Here is a 20,452-nt window from a genome sequence, read left to right as displayed (position 1 = left end):
AAACAAACTAAGGTCACAAAAAGTACTTGTCATAAAATTTTATTAGCAAAAAGAAGTAATTGAAAAGCTTTTATTAAACTCTTACTAATGACCAAAGCAATGTTAACCTTGAGTTAAACCAAAACAATTTCAACTTTAATTCAAATTGTTTCTGATCTAAATTAAAGTTAACACAGATTAAAACTTATAAAACCATTTGTTGGAAGTATTTTCCAATAGGAATCAATTTAGCAATGAAATCAATTGCAAGTTATCATAGTACTAGAATTTATTCCATGCAATCTAGTTTAAAACAACAATAAATAAACAAAATAATTTTGTTGAAAGACTAATCTTATCTAACAAAAACATTTTTTTTCAAAGTGAAAGAAGAAAATAAAAATTTAAAGAACTATTAAAACAATAAAGTAAATCCTACAAGAAAAACTATAAATAAAATAGTGTTGTGTTACTAAAACTTGAATTTAAAATAAACTAAAAATACCTCACCAAGTACTACTAGATAAACCATTCATCTGGTGACAAGTAGCAAAAAGATTCACTAAAAATATATTTTTGAACACAAGATATTTCCAAATTAGTGATTTGAACAAATTTGCATTTAGACTATTCAAATTTGCAATCCAAGTGTACTCACACAAACTTCATAACATTTTGAATCTATAGCAAAAATAATCACTCAATTTGGACTAATATTCTAGAAAATATTAAATTTATCAAACAGAAACAAAAATAGAAAATAAAACACAAAAGAAAAATAAACAGAAAAGGAAAACAACCAGTGTCATATAGGGGTCACGTGTCGCATTCTAGTTGGCTTAGGGTGTGTGCGCGCTGCAGCTAAGGGCGGACAACCGACCTATAAAAGACAATGCTTCAACATTTAAATCTTCTAACCCTAGCCATCAAGTCAGGTCTAACGGTGGGGAGCGATTCCAGCAACTTACAACGATGGGAGGGAGCTCCGACATGCTTCCAATGAGGGTATGTCATATGGCTCGACGCGGTGTGGTGTTGTGGTGGTCCTAGGGCATCAACGACAGCTCCGGTGGAAGCGACCGAGCGAGGGGGTTTCGATGGTGATGCAGGTGGAGCTCGGGGACGTCGTAACGGACCAAGGTGAGGGATTACTGTGCCGGCAGAGAATCAAGTGAGGGCGCTTCGGGCGGAAGTGAGATGCGAGAGGGAGGGCTTTATATAGGCGGCGTTACATGGCGCACGGGCGGCGGATCTATCTTCCGCAGTGCTCCGGCAATAAGATGGAAGGAGATCAACGGGAGGAGGGAGGTGACTGGTGCAAGGATCGGATGGTCGGCTGGGCCCACACGTTAGCGAGAGGGGCAGGTGGTAATCAGATCGGTTGATCGATTTGGCCCCTATTCAATGACGCGAGAGGTAGGTGGACCAGCGTGCTAGCTGGGCCAGAAGTTTTCGGCCATTTTGTTCTTTTTTTGGAAATAAAGACGTGGAAAGGAATTAATAAAAAGAAAATAAATAAAAGTTTTATGTAAACATATTATATTTAAAAAAATAGAAAAGCATTTCCTAAAGTATGAACATATTTGCAAAGTCAAACAAAGTCCACAAAAATTCTCAAAAGTCAAAGAGTGCTACTCTTGTAATAAGAACCAATAAAAATTACTTTTCAAATACCAAAATGATTTCAAATTCATTTTTATCCATTTTTTCTATTGAAGGGAATCATTTTACCGTATTTTCCATTATTTTGGGAGAACAATAATTTGAAAACCAATCAAAAATGGCTTTGAATTTGAATTCCAAAAAAAATTCATAACTTTTGTGAATTTTTATTTGGTCAAATATATTTCAAATGCCACTCATGTTGAACTTCCATATTACTCCTCTCATTTTGAATAACTTTTAGAAAATTTGAAATTTGGAAATTCAAATAAATTCACAATAAAAGCGAGTTTCAAAAATGACTGTCAAAATGATCCTTTGAAACTTCAAACTCTCTTTCTTAGAATTTGAAGAAGTCATTTTATCTTCACTCATGAAACTCATTAAGTTGCATATAGTTTTTTGGTTTAAAAGTATCTCAACTAAAATTGAAATGATGCTCAAATTCCTTTTCATTTCTTTTAATGGTAGTAGAAATATCATCTTCAGTCTAGGGTGTTGTGATGAAATGAATTTGAATTCTTTGAGATCAAAATACAAAATGATAGTTCTAGGAAAGTCTTTCTCTTACCTCTCATTCAACTTCCAAAAAGTTTCAAGTTCCACTCAATTTCAAACAACCATTCACAAAATAATAATACAAACAATCCTAGTTATTTGTTTAACATAACATTCCAAATTTTGGAATTTTGGGATGTTACAAACTACCACACTTAAAAAGAATTTCGTCCTCGAGATTTGAATGGGCTAGAAAGAAAGGTTAGGGTTTGGGGTATTCTTGAAAAATCCATCGATCTTCAAAAATTTCTGGGTTGCTACCACACTTATAATCAATGTCATGGGCCCATCAATATTCATGTACTCCATCCTTATAGTTGACAGTGTCAGTATTCTCATATTCTCCGGGATAACTCCTTCATCAAGGCTCTTTTTGTTGGTGCATAACCTTTTCCTCAAATTCTTGTGTCCCTTCATCCTTGTTAGGTTCTTCCAAGACTGGGTCTTCTTAGCTGACGGGTGTGTCTCCGATAGTAAATAACTTCGAAGTCTCATGCTGGTCAAACAATTAACAGTTTCTCGTGTAGGAAATGGGCCTGGGTTGAATCTCACCATATAAGCTACAATGGCAACGGTTGCCTATATAGGGTTCCACCGTCCTACCATTCTAAGGCTTTTGGCTTGTTGTACCAACACTCTATTAAGGTTTGTAAGGCTCTCTGATTTTCAATCAACATATGGTAGTTCATAATAGAAGTCTTCGGTATAGGGGCCAATCCATCCCGTACTTGAATCATTACTACATACGCACACAATGAATCACATATTATAACAATTGGCATCCTCACAAGCATTGTGGCAAATATCTTGTCCACGAACGAAGTTCACATAAATCCATTGATTTTGCAAGATGAACAAATCGTGTATCATTTCTTTGCAACTCTCATGTTTTTGTAGCCTCCTAAGAAATGTTTATTGATCCAATCTCAGCTTATTCCAAAATTTCTTCCTTCATCAAGGTAGTCCTTGATCCTTATTAATTCCTCGGGTGTGTGGATAGTGTGCCCACTTCAACACTTGTACCGCTTTAACTCATCGTTGGAGTTACTGGTGTTATATATTCCAACATTACCCCTCTTTTAAATCCAATAGTGCTACATTCCTTCACACCCTTGGGGTAACCATCATATCAAAATAATTCTCACACTTATTTTTATCCTCACTCCACTTTGTGGAATACATTTTCCTTTCCATTGCTCTATTCACCATTAAAAAGTATTGGTTCATCATATTGTTATCATATCCAGACCTTTATTGCATCCTCAATCTCTTCTCAAAACTCAAAATTCCAAAATACTTTATTACAAATGCTACCGGTAACATAGAATGATATGGACCAGCATTACTTTCATCTATATTCACTCCTTGGCATGAACAGTGCATTCTTTTTCCTTGGTTCCCATGATTTTACCGATTACTACCATACTTAAAATGAATTGTACAAATGCATGCATAGACCATATTTTCACATATCCTCGAAAATGGCCAGTGATCTTTGTTTATTGAGTAACAAATCACAAAGTTTAATGTAGGAGATCATGACACATTAATTTTTACTGCTTCATCAAATCGTTACAATCTCTCAGACTTCCATTACATAATTAAACTCCGCAACCACTTGAGAATAAGAGTGCTTCCTACTAGACTTATTACCAATATTAAGACCTCAACTTCTCAGTTCTTGCTTCCTTAACATCTGGCATTTATTTGCATAATGTACTTTTGACAAGTCTTGGGGCTTCCTGGTGATTGAGTTGGCTCCTTTAGTTCTCTGCTTATTTTGTGTGCTAACATTGGAATAATGTCATCTGTTTTTACACCCAAAATTGGTAACATGACTCTGATCCTTCTTCGCAAAGATTTAATTGTTCTGGGGGCACAATCTCTTTCTCTTCCTGGATTTCTTTATTCCAATCAATTCTTCTATTTCATGTGGATCAAGCTCCACTTTTTCCGTAGGGAAGTCTCCCAGATACTCTTGGATTTCCTTCGTGCAATCTTGTGAATAATGTCCTTCTTCTACACATGAGTAGCAGACATTGGAGGAAAAGTTAGTTAGGCCTTGTCCATCAGGGTCTTCAACATCTCCCTTCATAACAGATTCTTTTAAACTTTCACTTAGGGCTTCTTTCATCGTTTCTTTCTGCTGCTTGGTAATTTCTTGCACCCTAGGGTAAATGCGGCACTGAACAGGGTAATGAGTAGTTCGTTCACACAAGAAACATGTCACCTACCAAGTCGGGCATTCCTCCACTGGGTGATTTCCTTCACCAGGAGGGAATCCATCCGTGTGTCCTTCATGGGTGTGTCCTATTTCTCCATAGGTCTTGCATGCACATAGTTTCTTCATATCGTTGTCACGGGACTTCTTGGTGTTGGTGTATCAAATAGACCAGTGCCTTTGTGATTTATATGCCATCGTTGGATCAGTATGTCGGCACACACAATACTTCGATGAAATACCATACCATCACATGTAAAATAAGTACCGTCGATCCATACCTTATTTATCACATCAAAAACAAATCAATAAGGGTATGGAGTCCCATCAATGCCAACGGCAAGTTGAGTGTAGACCGTAACCCTATATCCTACTCTTACTCGTCGTGGAAGTATTTGCAACCTGATACGTTGCAGCTGTCTAGGTTAGTACATTGAATGTATCGTCAAGATCACAATAAGAAAAACATATGATTAAACTATTCTATATGCAATATGGCTATGTGGTTGTGTGTGTGAGTTTTTGCATAAAAGCGGGTTTTATTTATTATTCCTACGACAAAGGAACGTCCAGTGATTTCATTATAGAATTATCTAATTTGATTTGGTTCCGCCAACTGATGCCTCATAGCCAACAAGTATCGTAAGTTTCCCACATTTAGTTATCAGTCCAGTGTTGAGATTATAGAGATAGATCCAAGTCCAGAGGCTGAAATTGTCCGTAACCGGGGACATGGCGAATCATTAAGCTTTAACTCGGCAGAGTGTTGTGCACTTTATCCACAAGAATCGTTCCCTCCTTGTAAGTCGTTGCACCACCGGGTGTTTGAGAATGGGACGAACAAAACATGGTCTTTCGAAGAGTTTCTTCGACCTACGCCAGTGCCCATCCAATCTTAAAGTTGACTGCATCTCGTAGTACTGATTCGTCCAGAGTCACAACAAAGGTCAACCAAGCCAAACCCATATTGACTTGTCGTTTCATAGGTAAGCTTCCGAACATGAAGTATTCTTCCGTCTCTTTGAGTCTAGGTGGAACTTTTCTCATGATGACAGACCCATAACGAGCTCACTAGGCTAATCCCACACGATAGATCTCCGGGGTGCTGTGGCTATCCCACATGGTACATCTGAGGGGTGCCGTTCGATCCATTCCACATTGTAGTGTGTATTGAAATCTTGTCTCGAGTCTTGAAGTCTTGAGGTCCTAAAGATGGAAGCCTTGAAGATCCCATAATGAAGTTGTCGTCATTGATGTAGAGTCCTCCATCTCACACCACTCCCGGATGCTCATACCAATCCCTATCTACTATATCTTAGCATTAAAACTAATTAACATATCGGGGCTTGATAACAGGGAGATGGGTTCCTACCTCATGCATTCTACTCAACCACAAGAATTCAATATCACCACTTGAGGGATTCGTTCTAAGGAAACACTAAATGCAATAAAAACATAAGTATGAATTAAGTGGTCAAAGTGAACTTGCCTGCTAAGTTGACGAAGATAATATCACTCTCAAAAATAACTTGACAGAACGATTCAACACTCTCCGATGAAATCTACATAGTCAAACATTGCACTCAAATTAGAAATCCTACTAGTTGTCACAAACAATTAAAGAACCAAAAGCAAGTACTAAACACACAAAGGGTGGATATGAATGAAATACTTAAGACAAAAGTTAAAACAACAAAACTTTTTTAAAGAAACCATGAATAGTTTTCCTATAAATAACGTATTATCAACAACATAAAGTAGAACAACAAAAGAAAGTAGAAGAGTAACACTCTAAATAATATGAGTTTTTTCCTAATAAAACTTTGTAGCAAAGAAAATACTAAAATAATAAAAAAACAAAAAATAAATATAAAACAACTAAGGTAACATAAAGTACTTTTGATAAAATTTGATTAGCGAAAAAAAGTAATTGAGAAGCTTTTATTAAACTCTACTAATGACCAAATCATTGTTCACCTTGAATTATAAAAAACAATTTCAACTTCTATAGAAATTGTTTCTGATCTAAATTAAAGTTAACACAAATTAAAACCTATAAAATAATTTGTAGAAATTATATTCCAATAGGAATCAATGTAGCAATGAAATCAATTGCAGGTTATTATAGTACTAGAATTGATTCCATGGAATCCACCTTAAAACAACAATAAATAAATGAAATAATTTTGTTGAAAGGTTACTGTAAGCTAAAAAAACAAATATTTTCAAAGGGACACAATAAAATAAAATTTTTAATAAATATTAAAACTATAAAGTAAAGTCTAAAAGGAAAAACTATAAATAAAACAGTGTTGTTTTGGGAAAACTTGAATTTAAGTAAACTAAAAATAAGTCACCAAGTACTACTTGGTAAACCATTCATCTTATGACGAGTAGCAAAAAGATTCACTCGGAAATATATTTTTAAACTCAAGATATTGCCAAAGTGGTGATTTGTGAAAATTTGAACCAATTCAAATTTGAAATCCAAGTGTAGCAACACAAATTTCATAACATTTTGAATCTATAGCAAAAAGAATAACTCAATTTAGACTATTATTCTACAATATATTTAATTTATAAAACAGAAACAGAAATAGAAAATAAAACACAAATGAAAAACTAAACAAAAGAGGGCAACTAGAGTCGTACAAGGGCCACGTGTTGCATTCTCGTTGGCTTCGGTGTGCACACGCTAGAGCTACACGCAGAAGGGTGATCTGTAAAAAAAACTGTGCAAAATTTAAATCTTCTGATCCTGGTTGTTCAATCAGATATAACTGTGGGGAGCCGTTTCAGTGACTTACTGCGGTGGGAGGGAGCTCTGACGGGCTTCCGACGAGGGCGGTGCATAGGGGTCGATGCGGGACGACGCTTTGTTGGTCCTCCGGCATTGACGATAGCTCCGGTGGAAGCGACAGAGCGAGGGGGTTCCGATTGTGGTGCGTGTGGAGCGAGGGGTCGCCAGAATGGAGCGAGGCGAGGCAATGGCGACGGTGCCGCTCGGCCTCTCCAGCGATGTATTCCGGTGAAGGCAAAGGGTCGGGTGAGGGGTCTTTGGGCGAAAGTGAGATGTGGGAGGGGGGATTTATATACGCGGCTTGCGTGGGGTACACGCGACGCGGAATGGGAAGCGCATCGCGGTGTTTCTGTTTCGGGCGGTGCTCCAGCGCTGAGATGGAAGGAGATCAGCGCGATGAGGGAGGTGACTCGTGTGGGGATCAGGCAGTCAACGAGGCCCACGCGTCAGCAAGAGGGGCACGTGGGGAATGGAGCGATTGACTGATTCGGTCCCAATTCGATGTCGCGCGAGGTAGGTGGGTGTCGGGACCCCGATCCTTAGCCATAGGAATCCAACCTGTAACACATCGCATCCCTTTGCGGTCTCAGGCACGGTTAACCCCATGTCACATCCCTGAATTCCTAATAGAGGTTAGCAAGTTGTGCTCATGTCTTTTCCTCTACATCCAAGTAAATGAAATGAAATCAAAAGCAAAGAAGAGAAAACAAAAGCAAACCCTACCAACTCTAATTCAAATCAATTCCATATTTTGGTGACAAATCAATGAACCCAAAATGGCGATTAGAAAAGTTCATCATTTCTGATAAATGTTGAAAACAAAATATCACACGTGAAATATATTTTCAAAATGCTTTTGGCATTTTATTTTATATTTAAAATTTACTAAAATCAACTATATAATTGATTTCAAATAATCCAAATTTTCCAAAAATGTTGAAAACTTTATATCTGTTTGGAAATTTTCCAAATAACACCCTAGCATTTTCAAACTATTTTAGGAATAGTTTGGATCCAAAAATAAAATGAAACAAAGTCAGAATTGTTTTCACAAAAAACAGAAATGGAGAAAGAAAAATGAAAAACTTACCTGTCGCTCACCCCTCGCCGAGGCCTAGCTCCTCCCCTATCGTCTACCTTTTGCCAGTCGGCAGCAGGATGCGGCTGCCGCTCCCTCCGGCGCGGCCACGCACCTGTGTGCGTGCTTGGCCGCCGTTTCGCGCTGGCAAGGAAGGGATAAGCCTCCCGCGACCTCCTCCCGTGCTATCCCCCTCCTCATTCGCCCCCTTCTCTCTCCGCTCCCAGCCGCCATTAGAGCCTGAGCCGAGCTCAAGCTCGAAGTCGCCTCAGTCTCCCTCTCTCCCCTAAGCTGCGCAAAAGCATCGTCATGGTCTCGTGAAGCTCGCCAGCTAGCTGCTCGACACCAAGGACCCCTGAGACGACGTGACTCCATCATCTTCCTCCTCGGATCGCCGACGTTAACCGTCGTCGTTCTCCCTCCTCAGGCCGTCCCCGATCCCGCTCTCATCGCCCTTGCACTCCCAGTGAGCCCACGAAGATTTCCCCCATGTTTTTCCCCTCGATTACTTCCTCTAGCGACCGATTCCACCGGAGCCCACGAGATCCACCGCGGGAGCTCGTCGTTGGTAGCTCTCCGGTGATCGGCTGGTTGTTCTGAGGCTACCAGCAGCATTAGTGCATCGCGTAGATGCTCTAGGAGCCCAACCACACGTTTTGCACACGGATTCGAGGACCTCGTCATAGCCCGAAGTTCGGTAGCCGCTGGGCTCGTCGCCGGCGTAATCTCCAGCCACTTTAGCCCCTGCTTTGCGCAAAAAATGGATCCATGTTCGACCACTCATTCTTCTCGTGCCCTCCGCCATGCGTTTGGTCGCCGGAAACGAAAACCCGAAGCTCCCCGCCGTCTTTGTGGTCGCCGGAGCTCATCACCGGTGAGTTCCACCTCGCCGCCGGTGGATCTAAGCTCCTAGAGTCACATGTGGGGCCAGCGCCAGACTAATTAGGTTTAGTTAAAATAAAAATAAAAATTATATTAAAAGTTAAACAGACACTAACATCTGGGTCCAGCCCTGTTTAAAACATAATTAAGTTTAAATTTCACTATTTCCTGGCCAGAGTCACTGACCAGTGGGTCCCACTCGTCAGGTTTGACTTTCAAACGGCCTGCTGACCTGCTGATGTCATGCTGATGCAATAAGTACAATTCTGGTTTTTAAATAATTATAGAATAATTGCAAAACTTTGGAAATTCATAGAAATTTGATTATAATTCCAAATCACACAAATAATATATGCAAACTGATCAGAAAAATTCAAAGAACACAATGGTGCTACTTTCATGCATGAAAAACAAAGTTATGAAACAGCATGAGGTAAAATCAATTAAATGATTAAGAAAATTATTCCATTTCTAATGATATTTGAATTTGGATTTCAAACTAGATGCAAACTAAGGTTTCACCAACCACATTGAATCATATCACCCCTCACTTCATGCCATGTTCATGCATCATGATTGTTGCATATGATTTCTATTAATTGTATGTTGTTATTTCGGTAGGCTCTGCCCCGCCGGATACGACTGAATATCCGACTCACGGATATCACCCCTCTGTTGAGCAATAAGGCAAGCAACCATTTTGATCATCCCGATAAATCCCATGTTCTCGCTCCTACTCTTATTTGTTGCATTAGATCAAAATGCTTCAAATGCTTTTACCACGTTAGTTGATCCCATTCCTTTGCATGACCTCTCTTTGTCACAGTAATTAGCTAAACCTTGCAACCTAGCATACCTGGTAGATGCTTGAGCCATGATGTGTCTTATCCTGCTATGCTTGCTATGCTTAGAGTTGTGTTTGGTCTATCATCTGGGTGATGAATAGGATCGTGAGAATGTGTTCTGTTAATAAAGGTTGTGTGTTGAAACTGATTTGGTAAAGGTACCGGTGAAAGGCTATGTAGGAGTACATGGCGGGTTGTTTCATTGGAACTGTCCTTAGGAACTGAGTTCCGTGTATGTAATCCAAGACTAGATACTACAACATGCTGGGCCCTGAAATATGACCCCGCTCGACTTATTAATCGCCTAGTACTCGATCCAGGAGTCGCAAGTAGTTTCTGGTGTTTATAGTCATGCTGGAGGCCATGCATAGTGCTGACCTTAGAGGTGGGCTATGACGTGGTAGGCAGTGGCACGGCGTACCAAGTGGCACCCGGATGGTGGGTGTGGGAACCCTGCGCACATCGTTTGGGGTCGTGGCGGAAACCTCGGCCGGACTTCCATGCGGGTTACCCTCAAATAGGCGATACACCTGGACTAGGTACTAATGTGGTTAACGGTCGTGGTCGACTCCCTCGCTGGGCTTCCGCTTGAAGGTTACCGAGGTGCATGACGTGCACATAGTGATAAGTGGCGAGAGCGTGTGTGAAGAAGTACACCCCTGCAGGGTTATGATCTATTCGAATAGCCGCGTCTGCGGTTATGGACTACTTGGAGACATATGTTGTTCATAGATAACTTTAATGGATACTCATAAAAGTATCAAGATAAGTGTGAGTGTCATGGGTGGCATTTCTGTAGGAAGACGGGAATGATTCCATGATGGTGTATTGTTGTGGAGTTAGTGGACTCGTGTGTGAGAAAACAAAGTTGTCAAAACTATTTTAAAACGTAGTTTTGTCTAGCCAAGAGTCAAAGCTCGCTTTCTGCATGAAACCCCACAACCCCTTGTTGATACATTGCATGAGTAGATAGATTTGTTCTAAAGTCTTGCTGAGTACTTTTGTACTCATGTTTTCTTAATAAATTGTTGAAGAGGATGTTAATGGCCCTAATGGTGTGTTCTATATAGACGTTGACGACGACAAGTAGCAGGTGTCCCAGCTACGATCTGGCCCTAGGTTGAGTCCGTAGATAGTCAGGCCATGAGCCTTTTACCTTTCCATCTGTCTGTACTCAGACAGTTTTAATCTTCCGCTGGCTTGTAAGACTTGTTTGAATGACTTGTGATGATGGGTCATGAGACCCCTATTTGTGTAATACTATGTGTGAGGTTCCAAGCCTTCTAAATAAAGTTTGTATGTTTATGGTTATTTGTGATGCCATTGTTGTATCTACGCATATCTAGTATGTCATGCGTACGTGTGCTGCACTGTGATATGTATGGGATTCGACACCTAGTCGTATGCCTTAGTAGCGCTCTATATAGAGAAATGCCCCTTTGTGATTCCACCGAGCCCTGGTAGTCCGCTACTGCTCCGGACACATTGGTTGAACGACATGTATCCTTCTTAGTTGTTGTGTCTGTCCCTTCGGGGAAATGTCACGCGGTGTAATGGAGTCCTTGTAGCTTGCTATGACTCGTCTACACTCGTTGTTGACCGACACCTGCTTTGCTGGGTTATGTATGCCTGCCTCTGTACAGTCGAGCCACTTGAGTTTATGACTAGATATGTCGACCCGGGTTCTTTGACATTGGAATGCTAGTGACACTAATGCATACGTGAGTTAATAGGGGCAAACGGTCCCGTCTAAGGTAAGGTGGCAGCCATGGGGATAACCGTGCGTGAGACAACAAAGGGATGCAACGTGTTACAGGTTGTATTCCTATGGCTTAAGATCGGGGTCCCGACAGCGTTGGTATCAGAGCCTGACTGACTGTAGGATTACCAAGCCAAACTGGTCGAAGTTGAGTCTAGAATTGCTTTAGTTATATATAAGGGAATTATTTGTGCAAGGGAACGTAAGATTCGTGCTTCTCTTCTTAAGTCATTCTATTCTGGTCATCCTCGTCTTTTCTGCAGGGATTATGAACTAGGTTACTTATCTTTCTCTCATGATCGTGTATTACTGATCGGAAGATTATAAGACAACGAGGTGAGAGTTACTCCGGGTTTCTTTTATTCCAAGGGAAAGAAAGTAAGTTTTGATGACCATGGACTTGAACTTGATAGTTGACTGGTTATGCTATCCTATCTTTTGTGGGTTGTCTCAAAAATTTTTTTTAGCATTTACAGCCGTTATGCTGCCCAATTTTTTCTCCAGAGCTCTAATGCCTTTGTATTACTCTCTATTTTCAAATGCTTGGCCGTCCTTCTCGTCGGGTGGTCCGTATGACTAGGTGCATTGATGTGCCAGGTCACATGGCCATGCTAGTTAGGATGATGTCACTAGCCGGTTACCGCTGGTACCCAGAGTATAAAGTGGAGGAGCAGTACCAGGATTTTAATCAAAGTCAGTATTTGTGCACTGTGAGGGTATTCAAGATTACCATGGAGCCGAGGAGCCGATCCATTGGTCTTATGGATTAGGGGTTACTGTTGACATGGCGGTACAAGATGTTGCCTATTCAACGTTGACCATCATGAGAGCCAGACATGCACTGCTACACAATTCAGAGTTCTGCTATGTTCCCGCCTCTCACCTAGGAGTAGAACGATACCTTAGTGGGGTCTACTTTGATTCCTCTTTGGAGGATCCGCTGCAGCAGTCCACCGCTAAGATGTTAGAGAATAGAGACAGAGATGCTCGTGCCCTTCGTATGGAGCTCTACGCTACATGTGCCCGTCTGTGGACGGCTCTGACACAGCTCGCACCTGTAGTCCAGACAGGGTACGGAGATATGGAGATGTTGAACCCTGTTAGGACTCATCTTCCAGCTCATGTTGACTGGCCTGCTATAGGAGGAGTGGCCCCTCTTCGGGGACCTCTACTACCACCAGTCACGGGACCAAGGCCACACCCGTGTCCTTACGGTTCCGAGGGGTCTCAGACTTGAGTTTTTCCTGATCCGCAGGTTGAGCTCCCAGGCCATTGGGGCAACCTTTATGAGATGTTTTATGCGGATGCCTGAACCATGAGTGGAAGAGTAGTATGGTAGTAGTTGTACTTCCAGAGTCCTATGTGTCTTGTGGAGTATGCTTATGTCGTGAGATGAGTTCCAGAGGCATAGATAAATAATGTATAGGAATCTTGGAAAGCCTGTGATGAGTAGTATCATCGTTTCAGTAGTTTGCTCTTCGGTTGAGGTTGTACTGAACTATGTAATGGTGTGTATGAACCATGGTGTATATATAGCAGTTGCTTGTTACCATGTTATTCGGATGTTCATTTCCGCATTCCATGTGTTCACTGCATTCTTAATCCATAGCTAGTATTGATGTTGATATTAGTCTAAGCTATGAGTTTGTTTGTCAGGATGGTGTTCACCAGGCTGAACCATGCCCCTGCCCATGAGCAGGGAGAAGGTAGTCACGCATCGCAGGAGGAATTGCCTCACCCGCCTTCGCTGGCGGAAGTTATGCTTCAGGTGGAAAGAAACAAAAGAGAGACCAACCATCTGCTAGAGCGTATTGAGCAAAATACGGCTCGTCAGCCGAGGAATGATGAAGTGTCCCTCAATAACTTCGTGAAGCTGAATCCCCCGAAGTTCCATCACTCCGTCGATCCTCTCGACGCTGATGACTAGTTGTGCAGTATATCGTGCAAGGTTCACTCTCCCATTGTTTCTGAGGCCGACTAGGTGACCTTTGTGGCGTACTTTCTCGAAGGACCCGCCAATCTGTGGTGGGAGAATTTTGAAGCTATGCGTCCTGCCGGACCAGCAACCACATGGGGAGACTTCAGTGCAGCCTTCCGTCTGCAACACATTCCACAGGGTCGGATGCACCGTAAGAGAGAGGAGTTATGTGCCTTCACCCAGGGAAAGTTGACCGTAGATGCTTATAGCCGCGAATTCGGTAATCTCGCTCGCTATGCAACTAAAGAGGTGTCAACTGATGCCAAGAAGCAAGCAAGATTCCGCAAGGGTCTGAGCCCTGAACTACATCGTGACCTGCGCCTCCACGAATGTACAAGTTTTCAAGCTCTTGTCAACAAGGCGACCAATGCCGAGACTGGTCATACCGACAATGAAGCCATGAAGAAGCACTCCCGTGACTCTGGCTCCTCATCCGGTTCCACGTTCCCAAAACGCAGGTTGTGGGTTCCAAATAGCTCTCTGCCGCCAAGATATACCCCGAGGCCATCCTATGTGGTGCCTCAAGCGAACCAGACCAACCCTCCAGCAAAGACCTATGGTGGTCCAGCTAGCAATGCTGCACCACGTGCCAATCAGGTGATCTGCTACAAGTGTGGAGAACCAGGGCACTACTCACGAGAGTGTCCCCAGAATATAGGTGCCAAGCAACCTGGAAAGTTCGTTGGGAAAGGCAAGTTGGGCAAAGCTTACTATGTGAAGCCAACTCCTTCACGTGGCCGCGTGAACTATATTTCAACAGAAGAAGCTGCAGAGGATCTCGACGTCATATTGGGTACGCTCCTTGTCAATCATCACCCAACGTTTGTCCTTTTTGACACTGGGTCATATCATTCTTTCATTTCAGAAAGTTATGCATAGTTGCATAACATGTCCTTTTGTGATATGCCAATCCCATTGGTTGTCCAAACCCCTGGTAGTAAGTGGCAAACCTCCAGGATAACCTATGAGAATGAAATCCTAGTAGACAGGCTAGTTTTTCTATCATCTTTGATAGCCGTGAAATCTTCGGATATCAATATCATCTTGGGTATGGACTGGATGTCAGCTCACTATGCCAAGATTGATACTCATTCTAGAAATGTTTAGCTTACCCATCCCTCGGGTGAGATAGTTAATGTCTCTACTCGAGTTGCTAAATGCCAACTCTATTCCCTCAATGCCAATCCTCTTCCAGAACTTGAAGACATTCCGGTAGTCCATGACATCCCGGATGTTTTTCTAGAAGAACTGCCAGGAATTCCACGTGACAGGGATGTAGAGTTTGTGATAGACCTTGTTCCACCAACTGTCCCAATAGCCAGAAGACCCTATAAGATGGCACCCTTGGAGCTAGCCGAACATAAGAAGCAACTAGATGAGGCCTTAAATAAAGGTTTCATTCGTCCTAGCTCTTCTCCTTGGGCTTGTCCCGTCCTCTTCGTCAAGAAGAAAGATGGAACGGATCGGATGGTTGTAGATTATCGACCAGTTAACCTGGTCACCATAAAGAACAAGTATCCGCTTCCCAGGATCAACAATCTGTATGATCAGCTCGCTGGATCCTCAGTCTTCTCCAAAATGGATTTGAGGTTGGGTTACCATCAAATCAAGATCAAGAACGGGGACATTCCAAAAACAGCTTTTGTCACTCGTTATGGCAAATACGAGTACACCGTCATGTCCTTCGTTTAACCAATTCCCCAGCCACCTTCTCTTGCTTGATGAAATCAATCTTCATGGAGTATTTGGATAAATTCTTCGTGGTATACCTCGATGATATTCTCATGTAGTCGAAGAACGAACAAGAACATGCCGAGCATCTAAGGCTGGTATTGATGAAACTTCGAGAGCATCCGCTTTATGCCAAGTTCTCAAAATGTGAATTTTGGTTACCAGAACTGATCTATCTAGGCCACGTAATCTCTGGTAAGGGTATTGCTGTCAATCCTGAGAGAGTTCAAGCCGTCCTTGATTGGACTCAACCTGAATCGGTTAAGCAAGTTAGGAGTTTTCTTGGTCAACCGAGCTATTGTCGCCGCTTTGTCGAGAATTTCTCCAACGTTGCAAAGCCTCTAATTGAACTCCTCAAGAAAGATAAAAAGTTCGAGTTGAAACTTATATGTCTCTGTCGTATCTACTTTTCCGAACTCTTTTGCCCTTGTTTTGGACTCTAATTTGCATGATTTGAATGGAACTAACCCGGACTAACGATGTTTTCAGCGGAATTGCCATGGTGTTGTTTTTGTGCAGAAATGAAAGTTCCCGGAAGGTCCTGAAAATTTACAAAGATTTTTTCTAGAATAAAAGAAAAATACCCGCGCAAAGATCCACCGGAGGGTGCGTGCGAGTGGGACACAAGCCCACAGGCCGCGCCACCCCCCTAGGTCACGTCGTGCAGGCTTGTGGGGCCCACATGGCACCACCGCCCCCAATCTCAGCTCTAGATCTTCCCTTTCGCATGGAAAAAAGTCAGAGAGAAGGTTTCATCGCGTTTTGTGATACGGAGGCGCCGCCACATCCTGCTCTTCATCTGGAGGGCAGATCTGGAGTCCGTTTCGGGCTCCGGAGAGGGTAAATCGTCGCCATCGTCATCATCAACCTTTCTCCATCGACAATTCCATGATGCTCTTCATCGTTCGTGAGTAATCTCATCGTAGGCTTGCTAGACGGTGATGAGTTGTATGAGATCTATCATGTAATCGAGTTAGTTCTTGACGGGGGTTGATCCCTAGTATCCACTATGTTCTAGATTGATGTTGCTACTACTTGGCTATGCTTAATGCTTGTCACTAGGGCCCGAGTGCCATGATTTCAGACCTGAACCTATTATGTTGTCGCCAATATATGTGTGTTTTAGATCCTATCTTGCAAGTTGTAGTCACCTACTATGTGTTATGACCCGGCAACCCCGGAGTGACAATAGCCGAAACCACTCCCGGAGATGACCTTAGTATGAGGAGTTCATGTATTCATTGCGTGTTAATGCGTTGGTCCGGTTCTTTATTAAAAGGAGAACCTTAATATCTCATAGTTTCCATTAGGACCCCGCTGCCATGGGAGGGATGGACAATAGATGTCATGCAAGTTCTTTTCCCTAAGCACGTATCACGACATACAAAATACATGCCTACATTAGATTGATGAACGGGAGCTAGCCACATATATCTTCGTGTTATAGTTGTTACATGATGAATCACATCTGTCACACTCATCCATCACCAATCCACTGCCTACGAGTCGTTTACTACTGGTCCTCGCTATGTTACTTTGCCTAGGCTTGTCCCTTGCTACAAGAGGGATTGGGCCACTTTGGTGCTGTCACTACTGCTGTTACTTTGCTGCTGTTGTCACTACTGTTGTTACTTGTTACTTTGCTGCTACTGCTACTACTATTCCTTACTAATTCGCTGTTACTTGTTCCAAGACTTTGTTGGTGCCGTTGTCGAGGCTAGGTAAGCGGCACTAACATCCCATCCACAAGGTTTTTCTCGTGCCATTGATACAACAGTTAGGAATAGTTTGCCTTGTCAAAAGATCATTTCTGGCACCATTGCTATCATACTACTTTGCTACTGATACTTGGCTTCCAGACACTAATCTTTCAGGGGTGGTTGAATATGACACATTCAGCTGCTAATACTTGAGAATATTCTTTCGCTTCCCGTCATGAGAACCAACAAATTTTGGTTGAATACTCTACCCTCGAAAAATGTTGCGATCCCATACGCTTGTGGGACATCAAGGCTTTTTCTAGCACCGTTGCCGGGGAGGCACAACTATATTCTTTGAGTCACTTGGGATTGACGTCTGCTGATCACTATGAGGAATCCGAAAGATCCAAGAACTAAAATTCTACCTTCCACTTCGAGGAGAGGTAAGGAACTGCCATCTAGCTCTTCACTTGATTCACCTTCAGTTTTGAGTAAGTGTGCGACTTCGCCTCCTGCTAGGAATCTTGATATGTCACCTGTCCTTGATGATGCTATGCTTGATACTATGCCTGGTATGCCTGATACTGCTTTGCCACTTGGTGCCCTTGATGCACATATTGCTAGAGTTCTGCTAGATATGATGATACTTCTGAAACTGTTGATACTATTGAAGTAGAACCTGCTACTATGCCTGAATTGCCTGATACGCGCTATGTTATGGACGAAGAGATAGCTAAGGACATTCTTGCGTGTAAGGATAGCTATGATATTAAGAAACTTCTGCGCAAGTGGAAAGAAAAATCTCTGAACGCTAGGACGAAATACGACCCGAAGTTTGCCACTTCGCCTATCTTTGTGACCGATAAGGATTATGAATTCTCTGTCGACCCTGAGTTAATCACTCTGGTCGAATCTGATCCTTTTCACGGTTATGAGTCTGAAACGGTTGTAGCTCATCTTACCAAACTGCACGATATAGCCACCCTATTCACTAGTGAGGAAAAGATCCGCTACTACTATATGCTCAAGCTATTTCCTTTCTCGCTAAAGGATGATGCTAAGACCTGGTTCACTTCTCTTGCTCCTGGTTGTGTGCGTAGCCCCCAGGATATGGTCTACTACTTCTCTGGAAAATATTTCCCTGCCCATAAGAAGCAAGCTGCCTTTGCAGGAAATATAGAACTTTGCTCAAGCTGAGGAAGAGAGTCTCCCACAAGCTTGGGGGAGGCTTATCCAGCTACTGAATGCTTTGCCTGATCACCCTCTTGAGAAGAATGAAATACTTGATATCTTCTATAATGGACTTACGGATGCTTCCAAAGACCACCTAGATAGTTGTGCCGGTAGTGTTTTTAGGGAACAAACCGTAGAACAAGCTGAGATTCTGCTGAATAATATCTTGTGCAATGAGAATGCTTGGACTATTCCCGAACCACCTGCTAAGCCAACTCCGAAGAAAAGAGGTATTCAATTCCTCAGTCCTGAAGATATGCAAGAAGCCAAGAAATCTATGCGAGAGAAAGGCATTAAATCTGAAGATGTCAAAAATCTACCACCTATCGAAGAGATCCATGGTCTTGATAACCCGATACAGGTAGTAGAAGTAAATTCTCTATCTAGGTTTGATGATAGTGATATTCCTTTTGATAAACCTGCTAGCTTATGCCTGGATGAATTTGATAACTTCATTTCCAAACAACAGAGTTTCAATAACTATGTTAGCACACAACTGGAACAAAATGCTCGTATCCTTAGTCATTTAAGTGCTTGTGTGGACAGAAATGTCAATGATCTTAAACTTCTGAGTAAGCATGCCTCTATGGTTACTAGTCAGGTAGAACAAGTACTTAAAGCGCAGAATGACTTGATCAATGAGTTGAATGAAAATTCCGTCAGAGTCGTTACCAGAGGCGGTAGAATGACCCAGGAACCTGTGTATCGTGAGGGTCATCCGAAGAGAGTTGAACAAGAGTCTCAATGAGTTAGCAGTGATGCACCTAGTCATCCTAGAAAGAAAAAGAGAGATGATAGGAACCTGCATGCTAGCAACCCTGTTGCTGCTACCCCTGAGAGTCCAAACGATGCCTCTATCTCTAATGCTGAAACACAATCTCGTGATGAACATTAGCCTAATGATGATATCAACAGTGATGTTTATGAAGATGCTCAGCCTAGCAATGATAAGGATGTGGAGATTGAACCTAGTGTTGATCTTGATAACCCACAGCCTAAGAATCATAGATACGATAAGAATGACTTCGCTGCTAGGAAGCACGGTAAAGAAAGGGAACCATGGGTACAGAAACCTATGCCCTTTCCTCCCAAACCATCCAAGAAAAAGGATGATGAGGATTTTGAGCGCTTTGTTGAAATGATCAGACCTGTCTTTCTGTAGATGCGTTTGACAGATATGCTCAAAATGTCTCTGTATGGTAAGTACATGAAAGATATTGTGACTAATAAGAGGAGGATACCTGATCTTGAGATCTCCGCCATGCTTGCTAATTACACTATCAAGGGTGGAACTCCTATGAAACTAGGTGATCCCGGTGTGCCCACTATACCTTGCCCCATTAAAGGCAACTACATTAGAACTGCGTTATGCGACCTTGGAGCCGGTGTTAGTGTTATGCCTCTCTCTCTTTATCGTAGACTTGAGCTGGATAAGTTGACACCCACTAAAATCTCTCTGCAAATGGCCGACAAATCAACTGCTTTCCCTATCGGCATTTGCGAGCATGTTCCTGTTGTGGTTGCTAACACCACCATCTTAACAGACTTTGTTATCTTGGACATTCCCGAGGACAATGCCATGGCTGTCATCCTCGGAAGACCCTTTTTAAACACTGCAGGGGCTGTTATAGATTGCAACAAAGGAAATGTCACTTTCCATGTCAACGGTAATGAGCATACGGTGCACTTTCCGAAGAAACAATATCGAGTACATTGCATCAATGCTATCGAAAAGACTTCATCGATTCTTATTGGGAGCTTTGAATGCCCTATTCCTCGCGTCAAGATGAAGTATGATTTGCTTGTTGGGGAGATACACATCCCCATTGAGGTGACCTAGCGACTATTCGAAAATTGTCCGTCTTCTTTTGCGATTCGAGAAAGTTTTGTCAAGGGGATTTGATCAACCCCATTCACGGATTTCTTTTGATGACCATGAGATGGATGAATCGAGGAGTCACAAACCTCTGTTCCAAGCTTTTACCTTCGGTGGCTTAGAAGAAAAATGATAGATTTAGTTTAGTTT

This window comes from Hordeum vulgare, chromosome 3H (genome assembly GCF_904849725.1).
Source record: "Hordeum vulgare subsp. vulgare chromosome 3H, MorexV3_pseudomolecules_assembly, whole genome shotgun sequence".
NCBI lineage: Eukaryota > Viridiplantae > Streptophyta > Magnoliopsida > Poales > Poaceae > Hordeum > Hordeum vulgare.
Note: the sequence above shows the minus strand (reverse complement) of the source record.